The sequence below is a fragment of the Arachis ipaensis genome, chromosome B1, assembly GCF_059453495.1.
Source record: "Arachis ipaensis isolate K30076 ecotype BB chromosome B1, ASM5945349v1, whole genome shotgun sequence".
NCBI classification, from domain to species: Eukaryota; Viridiplantae; Streptophyta; class Magnoliopsida; order Fabales; family Fabaceae; genus Arachis; species Arachis ipaensis.
In genome coordinates, this window is record NC_142436.1 from 94,604,935 (window position 1) to 94,630,890 (window position 25,956).

The 25,956-nt window shown below is 38.9% G+C and overlaps 1 non-coding gene across 1 annotated transcript; it reads left to right on the forward strand.

The window, feature by feature from the left end:
* The first annotated feature begins 18,041 nt into the window (after nucleotides 1-18,041).
* On the forward strand, nucleotides 18,042-18,149 carry LOC148577526 (small nucleolar RNA R71). Its single transcript, XR_015903671.1, has one exon. It is a non-coding gene; the product is annotated as a small nucleolar RNA R71 (small nucleolar RNA).
* The last annotated feature ends 7,807 nt before the right edge of the window (nucleotides 18,150-25,956 follow it).

A 25,956-nucleotide genomic window follows, 5' to 3' on the forward strand; every position in this document is an offset into this window, starting at 1 on the left:
ACATGAAAAACATCATGAAGGTTTGATAAATAAGGGGGAAGGACTATTTGATAAACTACTAGACCGACTCTTTTAAGTATTTGGAAAGGTTCTATGTATCGTGGGTTAAGCTTTTTAGTCTTAAGGGCTCTACCTATTCCAGTAATCGAGGTTACTTCTAGAAAGACACGGTTTCTGTCACTAAACTCTAAGGGTCTACGTCTATTATCGGCATAGCTCTTTTGACGGCTTTGTGCAGTCTGGATCTTTCGACGAATCTCCTTTATCTTCTCAGTAGTTTCTTACACTAATTCTGGACCTAAGACACTAGCTTGTCCATCGTCATTCCAACACAATGGTGTCCGACATCTTCTTCCATAGAGAGCTTCATATGGTGCCATCCCGATACTTTATCGGAAACTGTTTTGGTTATCCCAAAAGCAAATGCTTATCCCAGCTGCTTTGGTTGTCTATTATACATGATCGTAACATTCCTCTAACGTCTGGATTGTCTGTCTATCTGAGGATGGTATGCTATACTCGTGTGCAATTCTGTTTCCAATGCTTTCTGGAAAGCTCTCCAGAATCTGGATGTAAACATCGGATCTCGATCTGAAACAATTAACAAAGGTATCCCGTGCAATCGTATGATTTCTTGAATATATATCCGTGCCAGCCTTTCTAAAGTATAGTCAACTCGAATCAGAAGGAAGTGCGCTGACTTTGTCAACCTGTCCACAATTACCCAGATGGCATCGTGTCCTGTTGAGGTCCTTGGCAATCCCGTGAAAAAATCCATAGTAATCTGCTCCCATTTCCATTGTGGTATTTCTAAGGGTTGCAGGGTTCCTGACAGCTTCTGATGTTCCACATTCATCTTCTGGCAGGTTAAACATTTTGAGACATAATCAACTACTTCTTTCTTGAAGCTCGGCCACCAGAACATTTGTTTTAAATCTCGATACATCTTTGTCACTCCAGGATGCATAGAAAGTCTACTTTGGTGAGCTTCAGCAAGAATCTTCTATCGCAATTCTCCAGAGTTAGGCACACAAATTCTTTTCTTGTACCTCCATAGGCCACTACGATCCTATCTCACAGCTTCTTCAGCTCTGCAAGCAATGGTGACATCCCGTACAGTGCTATGGAAATCGGTCCGGCTCCAGGTACTAGATCAATGCTAAATTCTATCTCTCGCTGAGGAGGAAACTCAGGTATGTCGTCCAAGAAAACATCAGGAAATTCCTTCATCATTCAGATTCATTCTAAGCTTAATTCACTATCATTCGACCTAGCCGCTAACAGAACGTACTCCTCACAATCACTCCCGCCTAAGGTAACTCTTACAAAATTCAGATATAAGGTGTGGGACATAAATGGTTTAGTACATAGACTATCGGATGGAATAACAGCAGTTCTTTTAAAATAATCAAGGAAAGCATGATACTTAGATAACCAATCTAATCCTAAAATAACTTCTAAACCACATAGAGGTAAACAGATTAGATCGTGTATAAAAGTCCTGTTCCTAATAGCGAATGGTACTTGCAGAAACACTAAACTGGTCAAAGCATTTTGGGATGCAGGTGTATGGACAATCAAGTAAAAATTCAATTTAAAGAAATATAATCCTAACTCGTGAGCAATAGTTAGAGAAATGAAGAATGCGATGCACCCGAATCATACAGTACAGTTAGAAATCGATTCTTGACATAACCTGACCTTGAATGAGGGCGTTCGATTGCACAACATCATCAATAGTGATAGCAAACACTCGTCCTTGTTGCTGGGTTCTAACTGAATTTTGAGTAAATCCCTTCGGACAATCCTTGGCAATATGTCCAAGTTCTCCATAAGCATAGCAGTTAGGTAATCCAAACTGGCAAGACCTGTTACTATGCTTTTTTCCGCATTGCTTACATGCAGGGTTTATGTAAGCCTGACGGGCTCGTTTACCATTGCCTTGCCTTACTTTACCTCGAGCGATAAATCCAAACTTTATAGTACTGCCAACAGACTCATCTACCATTCTTTTTCGACAGTCTCTTACCCGATGTCCTTCCTTATTACAGTAGTAACATAAACCTGTTCTGAACCGACAAAGCCTACTACCATGATGCTTTCCACAAGTTGGGCATACTACACCACTTTGAGCTTGGTGAGGTTGACTCTCATGTCCTTGTTCAATGTCACGGTTATTGTCACTACGATTATTGCTAGTTAGAAGGCTGACATCTCGGTGGTTTCCATTCCAACACTGGAATTGACCAATAGCTTTAAAGTTGCGACCTTGAGGGGCTAAATTTTGAACAAAGTCTCTTTGTGAACCCTTCCTACGACCTGCTCAAGCTATCGCGACCTTCTTTGAACATTGTTCCACTAGTTTACTTTTATTCACTAGTTCAGCAAAATTTCGTATCTCTAGCGAAACAACAGAATTCATCAGTTTTTCTCGGAGTCCTCCTTCAATCTTAAAACACTTTCATTCCTCAAAGTCTTCTCGGTTCCCTTGACAAATCTTGGAGAAACGGCACAAGTCATCGGACTTATGGGCATACTTAGCAATAGTCATATCCCATTATTTCAACTGCATAAGCTCCATCTCCTTAGCATCTCGTGCTGCTCCCAGAAAATACTTTTTATAAAATTCATCCCTAAAGATATCCTAAGGAATGTCATTTTCATTCTGTTGTAGCAGTCGCTGTATCCCCTGCCACCAGTACTCAGCTTCTCCCTCGAGCATATAAGTAGCAAACTCCACGTGTTGTCCTTCCGGAACATGTTGCACTCTCAGTGATTGTTCAATACCTCGAAACCAATTATCAGTGTCAGTTGCAACGAGTGTACCCTTGAACTTAGGCGGATTAACCTTCAAAAAGGTCGCAAGGGTCATAGGTCTTTCAGGATGCCCTAAGTTGTTCTCATCATTCCCATTATCTTCTCCGTATTCATTCTCGTTCCCATTTCTCACTCCGAGACGTTCAACAGCCCTAGCCGCTGCTACAGTAGCTTCACGCACTACTTCAGCCACGTTGTTCATGGTAGCCATAAACGTTTTCTGTTCCCTCTCGTAGTTAACATTAGGAATTCCTTCCCGTACGCCTCGTCTCCATGAACCCATTGTAGTCTTGTTCACACTAAACAATCATTGTTAAGTGATCAGTCTTAACACTTCAAGTCAAGTGTGAACATTCCCAAAATGAAAACACAGAGACAATCATGCAACATATATCACTGGGATATCCTATACGCATGAGATACACAACAAAGTATGCAATGAAGCATAGTCAGTCCACTCCCCAGGCTCTACTGGGAACGAACTGCTCTGATACCAAATTGTAACGACCCAATTTTCAATATGTCTAGATCATACCGGAAACTGAGCGCTACCAATTTGTCTTCCTAATTATTATCTATTATTTATCATATGAGCCTGATTCGTTGTTAAACACGTAGTTAATTTGCGTGGTGTATTTTTTTTTTGAAAACATTTGGATTAATAGACAGAATCATTTATAATCAATTCACAAGTAATATCAGATAAAGCAGTTATAAATAACCATACAAAAATACATCACAAGTAGTTGACAACATTCGGTGATTCAGCCTTTATTAGCATATAGACTGTTAGTTAGAACACCCCTAGATATAGCTAAATAATATCTATATACATATATATATATATATATATATACAACATCCCAGGTCCTGACCTATTCAAGAGGTCACTAAGCCGGCACCTAGGCTAGCCTAGACTCTATACTCACCTAGTCCCTCTATACTACTAAAGCGAGGGAAAGTACGTTCTAAGTCTTCACAACTCAAGTCAGGTAGAACGTCATCAAAAGATAGAACATCATCTGCTATTCTTCTGCACGATCAGACTTTTCCACAGGACGTCTCTCTGGTACCTCATGAAGTAGCCACACAACAGGAATCTCGTACACAGGATTTAGGTTAAAGTGCGCATACGAACGGGGTGCAGACGTTGGCTGGTCTCACAGTATATACATGTAAACAGAGAACGATATTCACCCTAGACTCAGAAGACTATCTAGAGCAAAATCCACTTCTTGCGAACGGTCATCAGCGAACTATGGTAAGGTACTCTTACTTCCATCTGAAGGGGGAAGGGAGAGAGAAGGGGTAAGAACTAGGGAGTTCTTAGTAGGGCCGGGGTTATTAGTTACGTTCATTTATTTGGTGTCGATTAGTAGACAAATAACATAATATAGCGAAGCAGTAAACAGAAGATAAAGATAGAAAGAGAAAGTAGAAAGAACAAAAAGTAGAACACAAACAAAAGAATACAAGAAAATAAAGCACAAAAATAGCATACGAGTAGACAAACATAAAGAAATAGATCACACACAGAAAGGAATGCAATAGAGAATGATGCGCAGACAAGAATGATGCATGTCTAGCCCTAGCGCAGGCCATGAGCTCATGTGTCGGTTGGCTGCCCGCAATCCCGACATTTATCCGGTCACGAGTAATCCCGATTTCCCGAATACGATTTTCCGTTCCTAAATAAATGCGCATATAATAATAGCCGCTCATCTGAGACAGCCTCTGCTTACTGCAGGAAAATATATATACTCTGCTCTGCTCTGGGGAAGCGGAAAATAGCTGTAGGTAACTTAGTTTCCCTACAGAAGCTCTGGGTTGCATTAAGCAACTAATATATATTAAATATAGCTCTGGGTTGCATCAAGCAACAAATATATATATATATATATATATATATATATATATATATATATATATATATATATATATAAATATAGCTCTGGGTTGCATCAAGCAACTAATATATATAAATATAGCTCTTTATTATATTACTCTTCTCTTTATATCTCTTTACTCTGTTCTGGTTTCTCTTTTCTCTGTATCTCTTTACTCTGTTTTAATTACTCTGTTCTCTGTATCTCTTTTCTCTTCTCTGATTACTCTTTTCATCTGTATCTATATTACTCTTTTTCTCTTTATCTCTTTACTTTACTCTGGTTACTCTATTTTCTGTGTTTCTCTACTCTGTTCTGATTTCTCTGCTTAACGTATGTATTTAAAGTTTATGTAAATTTCGGTATGAATAGTTCGCCTGTCCCAAGTATAGGTTCATTAAGTCTATACTGAAACAGTTTAACTTTTCATATAATACCTAACCCTAGTCGCAACTCAAGTACTAACTAAGTTGCCCTAGTTCGTTCACTAGTCTCTGTCTGTTTTTCTGTCATTAAAACTTTACAGACTTTTCTTTGGTGTTTATCTTTTCTTTAACATTTTATCTTTTATTTATCTTTACCTCACTAATATATTCTTACCACTCCCTAGGTATTTTATGAAGGTAATTATGAGATTCTGCGCTTAAAGTTGTCTTTCTAAAGCTTTTAAAGAAAACTACCTTTTTCGCATTATTTTATTATTTCTATTAAAATATTATTTTTAATTAAATATTATTATTTAATATTTTATTATTATTTATTATTTTATTAATATATTTTCGAAAATTAACTTTACTTTAACCTTTAACCTTTAAATTCACTTTTTACCACCCGTAACTTCTAATATTTCTACTTTTACCACCCTAACTTCCAGAAATTACCATATAACCCCTTAAACACCAAAAATTTTACTTCCTTGCCCTTTTATGAATCAAAAAGGTGTTCTTCATTGTTCTTCACCACACTCAAAGTGTTCTTCATGTTCTTCATAAATTCTTCAGATTCTTTCTCTGTTTTTACCCGTTTTTCAGTATTTTCAACAACCGATTTTTACTATAATTCATAATAAATTAGCAGCCACTAAAACCCCATCTTTTCTACATGATTTCAACACAAATTGAACCTCAATTTAAGCTTAGGGTTTCGTTTTTCCAGCTGCCCAAGAACATGAACTTTAAAGCTTGAATTTCATCAAATTTAATCAAAATTTCACCAAATTTTCACCAAGAATCAATCATATATGCAACCAATTTTTAGCACAGCCAATTTATACAACATTCACACAACTCAAACACAAATAATCAAGATTAATTTCGTGACACCCTACCTGGTTTTGCTGCTCCTAATTCAGTTAGACTTTTAGGTGGTCCTTTAGCACTTTTCTCCTAAATCACATCAAGAACAACTTTAAATCCAAAAACTCTCAACTGACCAAATCTCACTCAGTATGTTAGGAAGAGATATCTCACCTTAGACTTGCTGGAAATTAACGTTTCTTGGCCCTCAAGTCAAGTTAAGCATGATTCCTAAGGAAGAACATCAAGAAAACACATGTTTTGCATGGTTTTCCTTGAAAACCGAATTGAAAGGGGAAAGGAACAGCCATCTCACCTTATTTTCAGCCTTGATAAGTTACATGGTTATGTAGAGGAAGAAGTGAGGATCATTTTGGTGAAATCAGAGTTTTGATTTGAGTTTTAGTTCAGAAGAAATCAAGCTTTGAAGATTAAGTGTTCATGAAAGTTTCTCACTTTTCTCTCTTGTTATTTTCGGCCAAAATGATGAAATGAGACAGCCTTGGAGGTCTTGGGAGTGTAGGGCGAGTTGTGATTGGTTGGCTTGGAGGTGGATTAAAATAATATTAAAATATCTCTGGTGTACAACTACTAAAACAAGATGTATCGGAACAATCATAAAAACATCTCTAAAAATTATTTTCTGAGCTACTAGCATAAATGACACTAGTAACATATTTATTATGAGAATAGAACATGTATGATGAGGCCTTAACGTTGCTAAAGTCATCAGAGAGTGCCGGTGCTAAGCTGCACCAGTAAACTGTGAATCCGGTTAAACCGATTTCCTGTTTTTAACTAAAACAGACCAGGTAACCTTATAATATCATTCAAGCATTTTCTAATTCTAATATAATGATAATATTATACTATTATCTCTCTCCTCTCATGAATCGAGTTTGGTTCATCAAACAGAGACTATTTACGAAAATCAGAATCAAAACTGCCAACCGATACGGTTCAAAAACTAGGTTCTTCGTGACTGCATTATCGAGCTTGCCACGGAAAAGGTTCTAGCTTAAGGATGACATAATGACAATGAAGATTAAGATACTTGTTGATATAGAAGAGGTGTTCCCTTTACTGATCTTCTGGCGAAATCCGTGCCTTCGGAAAAGATCTCGCATACTCGAAAATCAGGATTGTTACACAAGGTGGCGGACAAGTCCTCTACTTTGGCAAGGTTAGCCTTCCCTCATCTCATTTGTCACCTCTGCAATTCAGCTGGAATTGTCATAGAGGAAGACACTCTCATTGAAGAGGACAAGCCCATCACTAAAAAAAAGGATGGAGCAAACAAGAGAGCCCACTCATGGACCTCAACAAGAGCATGAGAAAGTTCCTCATCATGAATTCCCTAAGATGCCTCAAGGGATGCACTTTCCTCCACAAAACTATTGGGAGAAAATCAACATCTCCCTAGGAGAATTGAGTTCCAACATGGGATAACTAAGGGTGGAGCACCAAGAGCATTCCATCCTCCTCCATGAAATTAAAAAAGACCAAAGAGCCATGAGGGAGGAGAAACAAAGGCAAGGAAAAGACATTTAGGAGCTCAAGCACTCCATAAGATCTTCAAGAGGAAAAACTAGCCGCCATCACTAAGGTGGATCCGTTCTTTAATTTTCTTGTTCTTTATTTTCTGTTTTTCGAATTATATGCTTTATGTTTTGTCTATGTTTGTGTCTTTATTACATGATCATTAGTGTTTAGTGTCTATGTCTTAAAGCTATGAACTTCCTATGAATCCCTCACCTTTCTTAAATGAAAAATGTTTTTAATTACAAAAGAACAAGAAGTACATGGTTTCGAATTCTATCTTGAAATTAGTTTAATTATTTTGATGTGGTGACAATACCTTTTGTTTTTTGAAAGAATGCTTGAACAGTGCATATTTTTGAATTTGTTGTTTATGAATGTTAAATTTGTTGGCTCTTGAAAAATAATTAAAAAGGAGAAATGTTATTGATAATCTGAAAAATCATATAATTGATTCTTGAAGCAAGAAAAAGAAGTGAAAAGCTTGCAAAAAAAAAAAAGAGAAAAAAAAGTTGCGAAAAAAAAAAGAGAAAGTAAAAGAAAAAGCAAGCAGAAAAAGCCAATAGCCCTTTAAACCAAAAGGCAAGGGTAAAAAGGATCCAAGGCTTTGAGCATTAATGGATAGGAGGGCCCATAAGAATGAAATCCTGGCCTATGCGGCTAAACCAAGCTATCCCTAACGATATGCTTGTGGCGTGAAGGTGTCAAGTGAAAAGCTTGAGACTGAGCGGTTAAAGTCGTGGTCCAAAGAAAAAAGAGTGTGCTTAAAAGCTCTGGGCACCTCTAACTGGGGACTCTAGCAAAGCTGAGTCACAATCTGAAAAGGTTCACCCAGTTACGTGTCTGTGGCATTTATATATCCGGTGGTAATACTGGAAAACAAAATGCTTAGGGTCACGGCCAAGACACATAAAGTAGTTGTGTTCAAGAATAAACATACTGAATTAGGAGAATCAATAACACTATCTGAATTCTGAGTTCCTATAGATGCCAATCATTATGAACTTCAAAGGATAAAGTGAGATGCCAAAACTGTTCAGAAGCAAAAAGGCTACAAGTCCCGCTCATCTAATTGGAACTAAGTTCATTGATAAGTTTGGAATTCAATGTATATTCTCTTCTTTTTATCCTATTTTGTTTTTAGTTGCTTGGGGACAAGCAACAATTTAAATTTGGTGTTGTGATGAGCGGATAATTTATACCCTTTTTGGCATTGTTTTTACATAGTTTTTAGTATATTTTAGTTACTTTTTATTATATTTTTATTAGTTTTTATTAAAAAATCACATTTCTGGACTTTACTATTATTTTGTGTGTTTTTTTGTGATTTCATGTATTTTCTGGCTTAAATTAAGGGACCTGAGCAAAAATCTGATTCAGAGGCTGAAAAAGGACTGCAGATGCTGTTGGATTCTGACCTCCCTGCACTCGAAGTGGATTTTCTGGAGCTACAAAAACCAAATTGGCAAGCTCTCAATTGCGTTGGAAAGTAGACGTTCTGGGCTTTCCAGAAATATATAATAGTTTATACTTTGCCCGATATTTGATGGCCCAAACTGGCGTTCAAAGTCAGCCTAAAACATCATGGCGTAAAACGCCCAAACTGGCACCAGAATTGGAGTTAAACGCCCAAATTGGCACCAAAGCTGGCGTTTAACTCAAGAAACAGCCTAAGCACGTGGAAGCTTCAATGCTTAGCCCAAGCACACACCAACTGGGCCCCAAAAGTGGATTTCTACACTATCTGCACTTAGTTACTCATTTTCTATAAACCCTAGTTACTAGTTTAGTATAAAAACTACTTTTAGAGATTTATTTGACACTCGGTCTTTTTTGTTGAGCTTATGCAATTGTACACGTTGGGAGGCTGGCCTCACGGCCATGCCTAGACTTTTCACTTATGTATTTTCTACGGTGGAGTTTTTACACCCCATAGATTAAGGTGTGGAGCTCTGCTATTCTTCATGAATTAATGCAATTATTACTATTTTTCTATTCAATTCACGCCTACTTCTTCTCCAATATATACTCTCGTACTTAATTTAGTTAAGTCTGAATGAAGGGGTGACCCGTGACAATCACTCAATCTTCGTTACTCACTTAGCAAAGATCGCGTGCCTGACAACCACAAAGCGGTCTACATGATGTTCAACGTAGTCATTGGACGACAGCTGGAGTATACTCTCTTGGATATCTAATACACGGACCGAGTCTGTGAGATTAGTATCTTCGTGGTATAGGCTAGAATTATTGGCAGCCATTTCTGGGATCCGAAAAGTCTAAACCTTGTCTGTGGTATTCTGAGTAGGATCCGGGAAGGGATGACTGTGACGAGCTTCAAACCTGCGAATGTGGGGCACAAGTGACAGTGTACAAAAGGACAATGGTCCTATTCTGACACTAGCGGGAGCCAACAGATGATTAGTCGTGCGGTGACAGCGCATATAGGTTTGTTTTCATCCGAGAGGATCATACAGCTTGCCATGGAAGGAGGTAACACATGGTTGGAAGAAGGCAATAGGAAAGCAGAGGTTCAGAAGCAACAATGCATCTCCAAACGGTTATCTGAAATTCCCACCAATGAATTACATAAGTAACTTTATCTTATTTTATATTTTATATATATATTTTAATTATCAAAATCTCATAACCATTTGAATCTGCCTGACTGAGATTTACAAGGATGACCATAGCTTGCTTCAAGCCGACAATCTCCATAGGATCGACCCTTACTCGCGTAAGGTATTACTTGGATGACCCGGTGCACTTGCTGGTTAGTTACGCGGAGTTGTGAAGAAGTGTTGAGATCACGTTACGCGCACCAAGTCTTTAGCGCCGTTTAAATAATAACAAACAATTCGCGTACCAGTATTGACAGCATAGTCAAGTGATAATGTCTTTGAATGATTAGAATGTGAATCATTGCAATCCCCTTTCCAGCCATCATTTGTGTGCATGTCATAACAATATGAGTCACTTTGTGGCTCTAGGAAATAGTTCATTTCACTTGATTCTTCATACTCCCTCATTCCTTGTTGATATTCCCAGTCACCATGAGGATGATGACTTAAATCATCTTATGGTGGTGGGCAATATCTCATGAAATTGTCTTGATCATTTTCTGAAGCATATCCCCATTGATTGGGTTATTCAGAATCTGTTAATTCTTGGTGATACTCCCAGCCACCATTAGGATATGGATATGAATTATTTTGTGGTGTTGGGTAATATCCCATGAATTTATCTTGCTCATCTTGTGGCTCTGAAGCATATCTCCATTGATTGGAGTACTTAGAATTTGTGATTTCTCGGTGATATTCCTAGCCACCATTAGAATAGTCAATTGGTGATGGTGGGTAATATCCCATAAAATTTGTTTGATCACAAGATGAGTTGAACTCCATTTAAATTTTGTAAAACACAGTCACCAATGAAAATTAAAATTCATGTCTCAGAGAAGAATTTCTTAGTGAGCCAATAACTCAAACACCTTGGTATCAATTTAAAACAGAAAATTAAAAAGAACAAAAACAAAGAAAATGCTTAATCTAAATTTCTCACCCACTTAGTCATTGTCGATCTATATCAATCCCAGGCAACGGCGCCAAAAACTTGATGAGGGAAAATTAGATTTCCACACAAACTCACCGGCAAGTGTACCGGGTCGCATCAAGTAGTAATAACTCACAAGAGTGAGGTCGATCCCATAGGGATTGATGGATCAAGCAACTTTAGTGAGGTGATTAGTCTAGTCAAGCTAACAGTTGTGAATTGGGTGAAATTGAAGTAGCAAAATATAAATTGCAGGAATTGTAAAATGCAGAAAGTAAATTGACTAAAATTTAAAGAGCAAGAAACATAAATTGCAGAAAATGTAAAGGGAATTGGGTGTAGGAAAATTAAAGAAAACAGTAAATCAGAACTCATAACAATTGCAGAAGATTTAAATTGCATGAAAAGTAAATTCAGATCACAGCAAACTCAAATATAAAGTTGCAGAAAGTAAATTTGCTGAAGAGGATTATCAGAAACTGAAATTGCATAAGTCAAATTGAATTCAATACTGGAATGTAAAGGTGCAAAAAAAAAAAGTGTTTTAAGAGAGCCTTCTATTCTACTCCTACACCTACTCCTATTGCTGCCTACTACTACTACAGCCTAACAGATCTGTCTCAATGAAATGAAACTGATGCCTTTGTATAGGCTTTACAAAATGAAAATGAAATTGCAAACAAATTACAAATCAAAATGAAATTCCTAATCTAACTATCTCTTGTGCCTTTGAGTGATGATACTGGGCTCTACTTGCTTTGAATTTTCAATTGGGCTTGGAATCAGAAAAATTGAGTAGAGTTGCAGCGTCCAAGAAAGCGTAGCGTTCATTTAGAGAACGGAGCGTTCGGGCATCCACGAGTACGCGTCCCTCACGCGTGCGCGTACTTTTGCATTTTTCGCCCACTGACGCGTGCGCGTCACTTACGCGTACGCGTGATCTTCAGATTTTGAGCTTATGACACGTACGCATGCCATATTCCTACGCGTTATGTCAGTGCTCACTTTGTGAACGTAGCACTCACTTTGACAACGCTGTCCCATGCATACGCGTCACCTACGCGTACGCATGGTCTTCTGAAATGCCATTCCCCATGCGTACGCGTGGCCTTCCAAAGTTGCAATTTCGACGCGTGCGCGTCATGTACGCGTGCTGGTATGCAAAATTGTGATCATCAACAATGGCGCCAAAGGACTTGGAGCTCTTAAACGTGAATCACACTTTGTCACAATTCCGCACAACTAACCAGCAAGTGCACTGGGTAGTCCAAGTAATACCTTACGTGAGTAAGGGTCGATCCCACGAAGACTGTCGGCCTGAAGCAAGCTATGGTCACCTTGTAAATCTCAGTCAGGCTAATTCAGATGATGATGGAGAATTGATAATTAAAAGATGAATAAAACATAAAATAAAGATAGAGATACTTATGTAATTCTTTGGTTAGAATTTCAGATAAGCGCATGAAGATGCTTTGTTCCTCCTGAACCTCTGCTTTCCTATTGCCTTCTTCCAATCATTCATACTCCTTTCCATGGCAAGCTTTATGTTGGGCATCATCGTTGTCAATGGCTACTTCCCGTCCTCTCAGTGAAAACATTCCAAATGCGCTGTCACCGCACGGCTAATCATCTGTCGGTTCAAGATCATGTCGGAATAGGATCCATTGATCCTTTTGCGTCTGTCACACGCCCCACAATTGTGAGTTTGAAGCTCGTCACAGTCATCCCTTCCCAGATCCTACTCAGAATACCACAGACAAGGTTTAGACGTTCCGGATCTCAAGAATGGCTGCCATAATTCTAGCCTATACTACGAAGGTTCCAATCTTAGATTAGAAACCCAAGAGATACGCATTCAAGCCATTGCTAGTAGAACAGAGGTGGTTGTCAAGCACATGTTCATAGGTGAGAATGATGATGAGTGTCACGGATCATCACATCCATCAATTTGAAGAACGAATGAATATCTTGGAGAAGAAATAGACTTGAGTTGAATAGAAAAACAATAGTACTTTGTATTAATTATTGAAGAACAGCAGAGCTCCACACCTTAATCTATGGTGTGTAGAAACTCCACCATTGAAAATACATAAGAACAAGGTTCAGGCATGGCCGTGAGGCCAGCCTCCCAAAACGTGATGAGGTCTATCAAAAGTATGAGTAAAAGATTAAAATACAATAGCAAAAGGTCCTATTTATAGAAAACTAGTAGCCTAGGGTTTACAGAAATCAGTAATTAATGCAGAAATCTTCTTCCGGACCCACTTGGTGTGTGCTTGGGCTGAGCATTGAAGCTTTCATGTGTAGAGACTTTTCTTGGAGTTAAACGCCAGCTTTTGTGCCAGTTTGGGCGTTTAACTCCAGCTTTTGTGTCAGTTTTGGAGTTAAACACCAGAATTCTTGAGCTAACTTGGAACGCCAGTTTGGGCCATCAAATCTCGGAAAAATTATCAGCTATTATATATTTCTGGAAAGCCCAGGATGTCTACTTTCCAACGCAATTGAGAGCGTGCCAATTGGTCTTTTGTAGCTCCAGAAAATCCACTTTGAGTGCAGGGAGGTCAGAATCCAACAGCATCTGCGGTCCTTTTTTCAGCCTCTGAATCAGATTTTTGCTCAGGTCCCTCAATTTCAGCCAGAAAATACCTGAAATCACAGAAAAACACACAAACTCATAGTAAAGTCCAGAAAAGTGAATTTTAAATAAAAACTAATAAAAATATAATAAAAACTAATTAAAATATACTAAAAACATACTAAAAACAATGCCAAAAAGCGTATAAATTATCCGCCCAGCACAACACCAAACTTAAATTGTTGCTTGTCCCCAAGCAACTGAAAATCAAATAGGATAAAAAGAAGGGAATATACAATGAATTCCAAAAACATCTATGAAGATCAGTATTAATTAGATGAGCGGGGCTTTTAGCTTTTTGCTTCTGAACAGTTTTGGCATCTCACTTTATTCCTTGAAGTTCGGAATGATTGGCATCTATAGGAACTCAGAATCCAGATAGTGTTATTGATTCTCCTAGTTAAGTATGTTGATTCTTGAACACAGCTACTTTATGAGTCTTGCCCGTGGCCCTAAGCACTTTGTTTTCCAGTATTACCACCGGATACATAAATGCCACAGACACATAACTGGGTGAACCTTTTCAGATTGGGACTCAACTTTGCTAGAGTCCCCAATTAGAGGTGTCCAGGGTTCTTAAGCACACTCTTCTTTTTGCTTTGGACCTCGACTTTAACCGCTCAGTCTCAAGTTTTCACTTGACACCTTCAGGCCACAAGCACATGGTTTGGGACAGCTTGGTTTAGCTGCTTAGGCCAGGATTTTATTCCTGTGGGCCCTCCTATCCACTGATGCTCAAAGCCTTGGATCCTTTTTATCACCCTTGCCTTTTGGTATAAGGGGTATTGGCTTTTTCTGCTTGCTTTTCTTTTTCTTTCTTTTCTCTTTTTTTTTTTGCATATATCCTTTTTCTGCAAGCTTTTCACTGCTTTTTCTTGCTTCAATAATCAATTTTTATGATTTTTCAGATCATCAGATAGCATTTCTTCCTTTTCCCATCATTCTTTCAAGAGCCAACAATTTTAACATTTATAAACAATCAGATTCAAAAAAATGCGCTGTTCAAGCATTCATTCAGAAGAACAATAGTATTGCCACCACATCAAAATAATTAAACTGTTTAAAATTTGAAATTCATGCACTTCTTTTCTTTTTCAATTAAAAACATTTTTCATTTAAGAAAGGTGATGGATTCATTTTCATAGCTTTAAGGCATAAACACTTAGACATTAGTGATCATGTAATAAAGGCACAAACATAAATAAACATAAAGCATAATAATTCGAAAATAGAAAATAAAGAACAAGGAAATTAAAGAACGGGTCCACCTTAGTAATGGCGGCTTGTTCTTCCTCTTGAAGATCTTATGGAGTGCTTGAGCTCCTCAATGTCTCTTCCTTGCCTTTGTTGCTCCTCTCTCATGGTTCTTTGGTCTTCTCTAATTTCATGGAGGAGGATGGAATGCTCTTGGTGCTCCACCCTTAGTTGTCCCATGTTGGAACTTAATTCTCCAAGGGAGGTATTGATTTGCTCCCAATAATTTTGTGGAGGAAAATGCATCTCTTGAGGCATCTCAGGGATTTCATGATGAGGAGTTTCCTCATGCTCTTGGTGAGGTTCTCTCACTTGCTCCATCCTTTTCTTAGTGATGGGCTTGTCCTCATCAATGAGGGTGTCTTCCTCTATGTCAATTCTAGCTAAATTGCAGAGGTGACAAATGAGATGAGGGAAGGCTAACCTTGCCACAGTGGAGGACTTGTCTGCCACCTTGTAGAGTTCTTGGGATATAACCTCATGAACTTCTACTTCCCCTCTAATCATGATGCTATGAATCATGATAGGCCAGTCTATAGTAACTTCAGATCGGTTGCTAGTAGGAATGATTGAGCGTTGGATGAACTCTAACCATCCCCTAGCCATGGGCTTGAGGTCATGCCTTCTTAGTTGAACCGGCTTCCCTCTTGAATCTCTTTTCCATTGAGCGCCCTCTTCACATATGTTCATGAGGACTTGGTCCAACCTCTGATCAAAGTTGACCCTTCTAGTGTATGGGTGTGCATCTCCTTGCATCATGGGCAAGTTGAATGCCAACCTTACATTTTGCGGACTAAAGTCTAAGTATTTCCCTCGGACCATTGTAAGCCAATTCTTAGGGTCTGGGTTCACACTTTGATCATGGTTCTTGGTGATCCATGCATTGGCATAGAACTCTTAAACCATTAAGATTCCAACTTGTTGAATGGGGTTGGTGAGAACTTCCCAACCTCTTCTTCGGATCTTATGTCGGATCTCTGAATATTCGCCCTTTTTGAGCTTAAAAGGGACCTCGGGGATCACCTTCTTCTTGGCCACAACTTCATAGAAGTGGTCTTGATACACCCTTGAGAGGAATCTCTCCATCTCCCATGACTCGGAGGTGGAAGCTTTTGCCTTCCCTTTCCTCTTTCTAGACGTTTCTCCGACCTTTGGTGCCATTAATGGTTATAAAAAAACAAAAAAAAGCTTTAGCTTTTACCACACCAAACTTAGAAGGTTGCTCGTCCTCGAGCAAAAGAAGAAAGAAGAGAGTAGAAGAAGAAGAAATAGAGGAGATGAAGGGGCTTAGTGTTTCGTCCAAGGGGGAGACGTAGTGTGTGAAAATGTAGGAGTGAAGATGGGTTTATATAGGAGTGGAGAGGGGGGTAAGGTTCGGCCATTATGGGTGGGTTTGGGTGGGAAAGTGGTTTGAATTTGAATGGTGAGGTAGATGGGGTTTTATGATGGATGGATGTGGATTGGTGAAAGGTTTATGGAGAAGAGGGTAGGATTTGATAGGTGAGGGGTTTTTGGGGAAGAGGTATTGAGGTGATTGGTGAATGGGTGAAGAAGAGAGAGAGGTGGGGTAGGTGGGGATCCTGTGGGGTCCACAGATCCTGAGGTGTCAAGGATTTCTCATCCCTGCACCATGTGGCGTGCAAAATGCCCCTTGCTATCATTCCTGGTGTTAAACGCCAGGCTGCTGCCCATTTCTGGTGTTTAACGCCAGCTTCTTGCCCATTCCTGGCCTTAAACGCCAGTCTGGTGCCCATTTCTGGCGTTAAACGCCCAGAATGGTGCCAGACTGGGCGTTTAAGCCCATTCTGCTACCTTTACTGGCGTTTAAACGCCAGTAAGTTTCTCCTCCAGGGTGTTCTATTTTTCATTTTGTTTTTCCTTCTGTTTTTACTTTTTCAATTATTTTTGTGACTTCACATGATCATCAACCTACAGAAAATATAAAATAACAAAAGAAAATAGAAATTTAATATAGATAGTTAGAGATTGGGTTGCCTCCCAACAAGCGCTTCTTTAATGTCAATAGCTTGACAGTGGCTCTCATGGAGCCTCACAGATGTTCAGAGCAATGTTGGAACCTCCCAACTCCAAACATAGAGTTTGAATGTAGGGGTTCAACACCAAACTTAAAGTTTGGTTGTGGCCTCCCAACACCAAACTTATAGTTTGACTGTGGGGGCTCTGTTTGTCTCTGTATTGAGAGAAGCTCTTCATGATTCCTTTCCATGGTTACAGAGGGATATCCTTGAGCTTTAAACACAAGGGAGTCTTATTTCACTTGAATGATCAATTCTTCTCTGTCAACATCAATCACTTACACTCTCTCTTTGGATTCTCTTCTGTATTGCTTGGGAGAGTACTAGGAGGGAGTTTAGTAATTTTCTTACTCAACTGACCCACTTGTGCCTCCAAATTTCTAATGGAGGACCTTGTTTCAGTCATGAAACTTTGAGTGATTTTGATTAGATCAGAGACAATGGTTGTTAAGTCAGAGTGGCTTTGCTTAGAATTTTCTGTCTGTTGTTGAGAAGATGATGGAAAAGGCTTGCTATTGCTAAACCTGTTTCTTCCACCATTATTGTTGTTGAAACCTTGTTGAGGTCTCTGTTGATCGTTCCATGAGAGATTTGGATGTTTTCTCCATGAAGGATTATAGGTGTTTCCATAGGGTTCTCCAATGTAATTCACCTCTTCCATTGCTGGGTTCTCAGGATCATAAGCTTCTTCTTCAGAGGAAGCTTCCTTAGTACTGCCTATTGCTGCTTGCATTCCAGACAGACTCTGAGAAATCATATTGACTTGTTGGGTCAATAATTTATTCTGAGCCAGTATGGCATTCAGAGTATCAATCTCAAGAACTCCCTTCTTCTGAGTTATCCCATTATTCACAGGATTCCTTTTAGAAGTGTACATGAATTGGTTATTTGCAACCATTTCAATGAGTTCCTGAGCTTCTGCAGGCGTCTTCTTCAGATGAAGAGATCCTTCAGTAGAGCTATCCAATGACATCTTGGATAGTTCAGACAGACCATCATAGAAAGTTCCTATGATGCTCCATTCAGAAAGCATGTCAGAAGGACATCTTCTGATCAATTGCTTGTATCTTTCCCAAGCTTCATAGAGGGATTCTCCTTCCTTCTGTCTGAAGGTTTGGACTTCCACTCTAAGCTTGCTCAATTTTTGAGGTGGAAAGAATTTTGCCAAGAAGGCATTGACTAGCTTTTCCCAAGACTTCAGGCTTTCTTTAGGTTGTGAGTCCAACCATGTCCTAGCTCTGTCTCTTACAACAAAAGGAAAAAGCATAAGTCTATAGACTTCAGGGTCAACCCCATTGGTCTTGACAGTGTCACAGATTTGCAAGAATTCAGCTAAGAACTGATGAGGATCTTCCAATGGAAGTCCATGAAACTTGCAATTCTGTTGCATTAGAGAAACTAATTGAGGCTTAAACTCAAAGTTGTTTGCTCCAATGGCAGGGATTGAGATGCTTCTCCCATAGAAGTCGGGAGTAGGTGCAGTAAAGTCACCAAGCACCTTCCTTGCATTGTTGGCATTGTTGTTTTCGGTTGCCATGGTTTCTTCTTCCTTGAAGAGCTCTGTTAGGCCCTCTAAAGAGAATTGTGCTTTAGCTTCTCTTAGCTTTCTCTTCAAGGTCCTTTCAGGTTCAGGATCAGCTTGAACAAGTATGCCTTTATCTTTGCTTCTGCTCATATGAAAGAGAAGAGAACAAGAAAGTAGGGAATCCTCTATGTCACAGTATAGAGATTCTTTGAGGTGTCAGAGGAAAAGAAGAATAGAAGGAGGAGGTAGATGGAAGAGAATTCGAACATATAAAGAAGGAGGAAGTTCGAATTGCACCTTGAGGAAGAGTGTTAGTCCTTTAAATAGAAGGATGTGAGAAGAAGGGAAGAATTTTCGAAAATAAAGTAAAAGATTCTGAAATAATTAAAAGAGATTTTGAAAAATTTGATTGATGATTTTCGAAAACTAAGATTGGGAAAGAAATAAAGTTATTTTTGAAAAAGATTTTGAAATTAGAAATTTAAAAAGATATGATTGAAAGTTAATTTTGAAAAAGATGTGATTGAAAAGATATGATTGAAAATCAATTTAGAAAAAAAGGTTTTTTTAAAATTAAAGTTGATTACTTGACTAATAAGAAATTATAAGATATGATTCTTAAATTTAAAATTTGATCCTTTCTTAATAGGCAAGTAATAACTTGAAAATTTTGAAGTAAATCATTAATTTTAGCAAGGATTTTCGAAAATAGTAATAAATAAAAAATGAAAAAAAATTGATTTTGAAGAGATATGATTGAAAAGATATGATTTGATTTTGAAAAATTATGAAGATTTGAAAAAAATCTAAATTAAAAACAAAATCTTCCCTCTAGTGTCATCCTGGCGTTAAACGCCCAAAATCCTACCTTTTTGGGCGTTAAACGCCCAGCCAGGTACCTTGGCTGGCGTTTAAACGCCAGTTTTCCTTCTTCACTGGGCATTACGCCCAGCTTTTTCTGTTTGATTCCTCTGCTGAATGTTCTGAATCTTCAATTCTCTATATTATTAGCTTGAAAAGACATAGTTTTGAAAATATTTTTGAATTTTTGATGATGAGAAACAATAAAAAATGCAACTAAGATCAAATGAACAATGCATGCAAGACACCAAACTTAGAAATTTTGTATTAGAGGCTTTAACAAATTGAGAATGCATAAGAAAAACAACAAAACAAATAAAACAGGAGAATTTAAAGATCAGAGCACTGAAATCATCAAGAACAACTTGAAGATCAATGAAGAACAATATGTATAAATTCGAAAAAATGCAAGAAGAAGAAAGTCATGCAATTGACACCAAACTTAAAAATTGATACTAGACTCAAACAAGAAACATAAAATATTTTTGATTTTTATGATTTTATAGATTTTTTTGTGATTTTCGAAACTTATATGGAAAAAGAAAATAAAGAGATTCAAAACTTTTAATAAGAATTCCAGGATTCATGCAATGTTAGTCTAAAGCTTCAGTCTAAAAAGATTAGACATGGTTGGCCAAGCTTCAGCAGGACATTACATTCAGCAGCTAAATTGATGAGAATCAATCAGCTTTTGTAATGATCAGAACATCACCTTGAAACTCTAGAATTCATTCTTAAAAATTCTGAAAAGTACCTAATCTAAGCAACAAGATGAACCGTCAGTTATGCAAACTCGAACAATCCCCGGCAACGGCGCCAAAAACTTGGTATGCAAAATTGTGATCATCAACAATGGCGCCAAAGGACTTGGAGCTCTTAAACGTGAATCACACTTTGTCACAATTTCGCCCAACTAACCAGCAAGTGCACTGGGTCGTCCAAGTAATACCTTACGTGAGTAAGGGTCGATCCCACGGAGACTGTCGGCCTGAAGCAAGCTATGGTCACCTTGTAAATCTCAGTCAGGCTAATTCAGATGATGATGGAGAATTGATAATTAAAAGATGAATAAAATATAAAATAAAGATAGAGATACTTATGTAATTCTTTGGTTGGAATTTCAAATAAGCGTATGAAGATGCTTTGTTCCTCCTGAACCTTTGCTTTCCTATTGCCTTCTTCCAATCATTCATACTCCTTTCCATGGCAAGCTTTATGTTGGGCATCATCGTTGTCAATGGCTACTTCTCGTCCTCTCAGTGAAAACGTTCCAAATGCGCTGTCACCGCACGGCTAATCATCTGTCGGTTCTCGATCATGTCGGAATAGGATTCATTGATCCTTTTGCGTCTGTCACACGCCCCACGATCGCGAGTTTGAAGCTCGTCACAGTCATCCCTTCCCAGATCCTACTCAGAATACCACAGACAAGGTTTAGACGTTCCGGATCTCAGGATTGGCCGCCATAATTCTAGCCTATACCACGAAGGTTCCAATCTTAGATTAGAAACCCAAGAGATACGCATTCAAGCCATTGCTAGTAGAACAGAGGTGGTTGTCAGGCACATGTTCATAGGTGAGAATAATGATGAGTGTCACGGATCATCACATCCATCAAGTTGAAGAACGAATGAATATCTTGGAGAAGAAATAGACTTGAGTTGAATAGAAAAACAATAGCACTTTGTATTAATTCTTGAAGAACAGCAGAGCTCCACACCTTAATCTATGGTGTGTAGAAACTCCACCGTTGAAAATACATAAGAACAAGGTTCAGGCATGGCCATGAGGCCAGCCTCCCAAAACGTGATGAGGTCTATCAAAAGTATGAGTAAAAGATTAAAATACAATAGCAAAAGGTCCTATTTATAGAAAACTAGTAGCCTAGGGTTTACAGAAATCAGTAATTAATGCAGAAATCTTCTTCCGGATCCACTTGGTATGTGCTTGGGCTGAGCATTGAAGCTTTCATGTGTAGAGACTTTTCTTGGAGTTAAACGCCAGCTTTTGTGCCAGTTTGGGAGTTTAACTCCAGCTTTTGTGCCAATTTTGGAGTTAAACGCCAGAATTCTTGAGCTGACTTGGAACGCCAGTTTGGGCCATTAAATCTCGGGCAAAGTATCAACTATTATATATTTCTGGAAAGCCCAGGATGTCTACTTTCTAACGCAATTAAGAGCGTGCCAATTGGGCTTCTGTTGCTCCAGAAAATCCACTTTGAGTGCAGGGAGGTCAGTATCCAACAGCATCTGCGGTCCTTTTTTCAGCCTCTGAATCAGATTTTTGCTCAGGTCCCTCAATTTCAGCCAGAAAATACCTGAAATCACAGAAAAATACACAAACTCATAGTAAAGTCCAGAAAAGTAAATTTTAAATAAAAACTAATAAAAATATAATAAAAACTATTTAAAATATACTAAAAACATACTAAAAACAATGCCAAAAAGCGTATAAATTATCCGCTCATCACGTGCGCGTTGATACCAATTTTTCAATTCCCAATTTTGGATTTGCCTGAAAACGCTCAGTAAGCCACGATAGCGTTCTCTTTGCAAATGAGCACTGATGGTGAAATAGAGCACTCTTCCTTGATTTAGTCATGGGCCATGCTTTTAAAAGCGTGGCCTAAGGCTCCAAAGTGTGCCCAAACTCCAAAATATTCCCCAGAATCTCCCTTTTCTCCTTTTTAGCTTATTTTGTGCTTTGTGCTTCTTTTTCTATTTATTTTCTACAAAATTTATAAAATTAAAAGATCAAAGAAATATACCATTTAAACACAAAAGTATTCAATATTTAAGCACTAATCATTAATTTCTTGTATGAAAAAGCATAGAAAAATATGACATGATGACATGTCATCAAGGTGTCCTCCTAACATGCTCTCAGAATGGTCTATCCTAGGAGTTTTCTATAATGGTCTGTCTGAGATGTCCAAAATATCATTGGACAGCTCTGCAGGTGGATCACTCCACTTGAAGAAAACACCTGCAGAAGCTAGAGAACTCATTGAGATGGTTGCAAATAATCAATTCATGTACACCTCTGAGAGAAATCCTGTATACCAGGGGATGATGAATGGAAAATTGATGGTCTAGAATTCACAAATGAATTCTCGTTGCAAGTATAGTTTCTAAACCAGCAATAATCCTTTCATACAAAAGATTGTTTGTCACAAGTACAAACCCCTAAAATTAATAACCGAAGTATTCAAACCTCGGGTTGTTCTCCCTAGGAATTACGATAAAGTGTTCTTGTTATTGGTTATGAGGTATGTTTGGGGTTTTTGAACTAAGAGACAAGAAAAGTAAATGGCAATGAAAATACACTAGCAACTAGAAAAGCTCTTGGCAAGGAACGAGAACTAGAAGTCCTATCCTAGTTATCCTCCTCAATTGTGACAACAATTATCCATTGCTCCCACTTAGTTAACCTCTAACCATGGAGGAAAGTCAAGTGGATGAATTAATTTGATTCCTCAAGTCCTAATAAACTCCTATGAAAAGACTAACTTTAGAGGCATTCAAATTAACTAGCAACTTCTAATCTTCAATCAATCAAAGGCATTAGATAACTCAAGAGTCACTAATTACTCTACCTAGGCCAAGAGGAACAAAATCTATGCTAAAATCCAACCAAGCATTTTATCAAACACATGGAAGGCATAAAAGGAAAGTAAAATGAGTTAAGCAATTCAACAATAAAGGAACATGAATCATAAATTGCATTAAAAGAGAAATAGAAGAAATAAAAGTGCATCAACATAAAAGTAAAGAATTACAAGAATTAAATGCTAAACTAGAGAGAGAAAAGGTAGAAGAAGAAGAATTACAAAAGGAAAATTAAATCAAACCATGAAATTAACCTAGATCTAACCTAATCCTAATTCTAGAGAGAAGTGAGAGCTTCTCTCTCTAGAAACTAACTTTCCCTCCAAAACTTAAACTAAACTAAACTAGTGTCACTAGACATGTGATTCCCCTTCAGTCCTTGGGTTAAATAGCATCAGAGATGAGTTGGATTTGGGCCTGGGAAGCCCAGAAATTGCCCCCAACGGATTAGCTTTAAGTGAGTCACGTGCGAGCATCGACGCGTACGCGCACGTCATGCGTACGCGTCGCTTGACAATTTTCCATCCATTCGTACGCGTCATGTACGCATACGCGTCACCATGCGACCTCATCATTTCACGATTGCGCATCTGCTGCACGTGCGCGTTGTTGAACTCATCCCAAATCCTTGCTTTTCCATGATTTCTCCACTTTGCATGCTTTTCTCTTCTTTCCTTTAATCCATTCCTAGCCTTTTCAACCTGAAATCACTAACACACACATCAAGGCATCTAGTGGAATCAAAGGTGAATCAAAATTGGCAATTAAGGGCCTAAAAAGCATGTTTTCACACTTAAGCACAAATTAGGAGCCAATCATAAAACCATGCTATTTCATCGAATAAATATGCGTAAAAGGTCATAAAATCTCCTAAATTAAGCACAAGATAAACCCTACAAATGGGGTTTATCAGGGGACCTCTCAGAAGAAAGGAGTTCTTGAAGTTGATACTCTGAATGCCATATTAGCTTAGAACAAGATCTTGACCCAGCAGGTCAATATGATCTCTCAGCATTTGACTGGAATGCAAACTGTAGCTGGCAATACTTAGGAAGCTTTTTCTAAAGTAGAAGCTTATGATCCTGATCAAACCACCATGGAGGAGGTAAATTACATGGGAGAATCCTATGGAAACATCTACAAACCTTCATGGAGGAATCATCCTAACCTTTCATGTAAGGATCAACAGAAACCTCAGCAAGGTTTCAACAATAATCAAGGTGGACGGAACCAGAATAGGTTCAACAACAGACCACAATTCCCATCTTCTTAAGGGAATATGGAGACTCCTAAGCAGAGCCTTTCTGACTTAGCCATTCTAGTCTCTAGCCTCTCTAAGACCACCCGTAGTTTCATAAATGAAACTAGATCCGCCATCAGAAATTTGGAGGTACAAGTTGGTCAGCTGAGCAAGAGGATCCCTGAGACTCCTCCTAACACTCTTCCTAGTAACACTGAAGTGAACCCAAGAGAAGAGTGCAAGGCTATCACCACTGAGGTAGAGGCCGAATCTGGAGAGACTGGGAAGGCATTGAACGCTAGTAAGGAAGATCTCATTGGGCGTTCAACGCCCAAAATGGCCAAGAACCTAGTGCCAAACGCCAGTGAGGAAGCCCTCACTGGGCGTTCAACGCCCATACAGACAGCAAAGCTGGCGTTGAACGCCAACCAGGGAGCACTGGCTAGGCGTTCAACGCCTAACCTAGCACCAGAGCTGGCGCTGAACACCAGTGAGGAATCCCTCACTGGGCGTTGAATGCCCAAACAGACGGGGAAGCTAGCATTTAACACTAGCCAGGACATCCCTGTTGGCATTCAATGCCCAAAATGGTAAGGGAACCGGCGTTTAACGCCAGTAAGGGTATACAGCATGGGCATTCATTGCCTAAAGAGCCATCAGAGCTGGCGTTGAACGCCAATAAACGCACACCCTATGAGTGTTCAATACCCACTCAAGAAATCCCTATCCAAGAACTAAAGGAAGCCAAGGCTCATATAGGGACTATAGAGGTTCCTTTGCATGCACTTCTGCAATGCATAAGTTCTGATGAATACTCATCCTCTGATGCGGACAAAGACACTAGGGAAGAGCAAGTTGCTCGGTACCTAGAAGCTCTTATGAAGCTGAATGCTAAGCTATTTGGTACAAAGCGTTTGGAGGAAGAACCTCCACTGCTTAACAAAGAACTAAATGCTTTGGTTCAGCAGAGGCTACCTCAGAAGCTTCTAGACCCTGGACGCTTCCTGATTCCTTGCACCATAGGCACCATGACCTTTGAATAGGCTTTGTGTGACCTAGGGTCAAGCATAAACCTCATGCCACTCTCTGTAATGGAGAAGCTGGAAATCTTTGAGGTACAAGCTGCAAACATCTTATTAGAGATGGCAGACAAATCAATGTAGAAGCCATATGGCTTAGTAAAGGATGTCTTGTTGAAGGTTAAAGATCACTACATCCCTGCAAACTTTATAGTCTTGGACATAGGAGAGGATGAGAATGATTCTATCATCCTCAGAATACCTTTCTTAGCTACTGCAAATGCCATGATTAATGTGGCAAAGGGAGAAATGGTTTTCCAATAAGGAGAGGACTATATCTTGTTTAAGATGCCTCACTCCAACTCTCCCTCTGAGATAACTGTGCAACACCTAGTGTTCCAACCATCTCTTTCAATGCAGAGCTGTACTAAACCCCCAAACATCAATTCTAAATTTGGTGTTGGGCAGCCATTAACAAACACTGAGAACAAAGGTACCAGGAAGAAAGTACCTAAAGGCTAGAGGGACAAGAAAGTCCCAACTGAAGGCCTCTCACCTGGCATGAGAGTTATCTTCACCAAGAAGCTAGTCATACCACATACGGTGAGTCGTGTCCTGTCTCTGGAGCATGTGGAGCTCATTCATGAGAAGATAGGAGGAAAGTTCACTGTGAGGGGCGAAATTCTGAG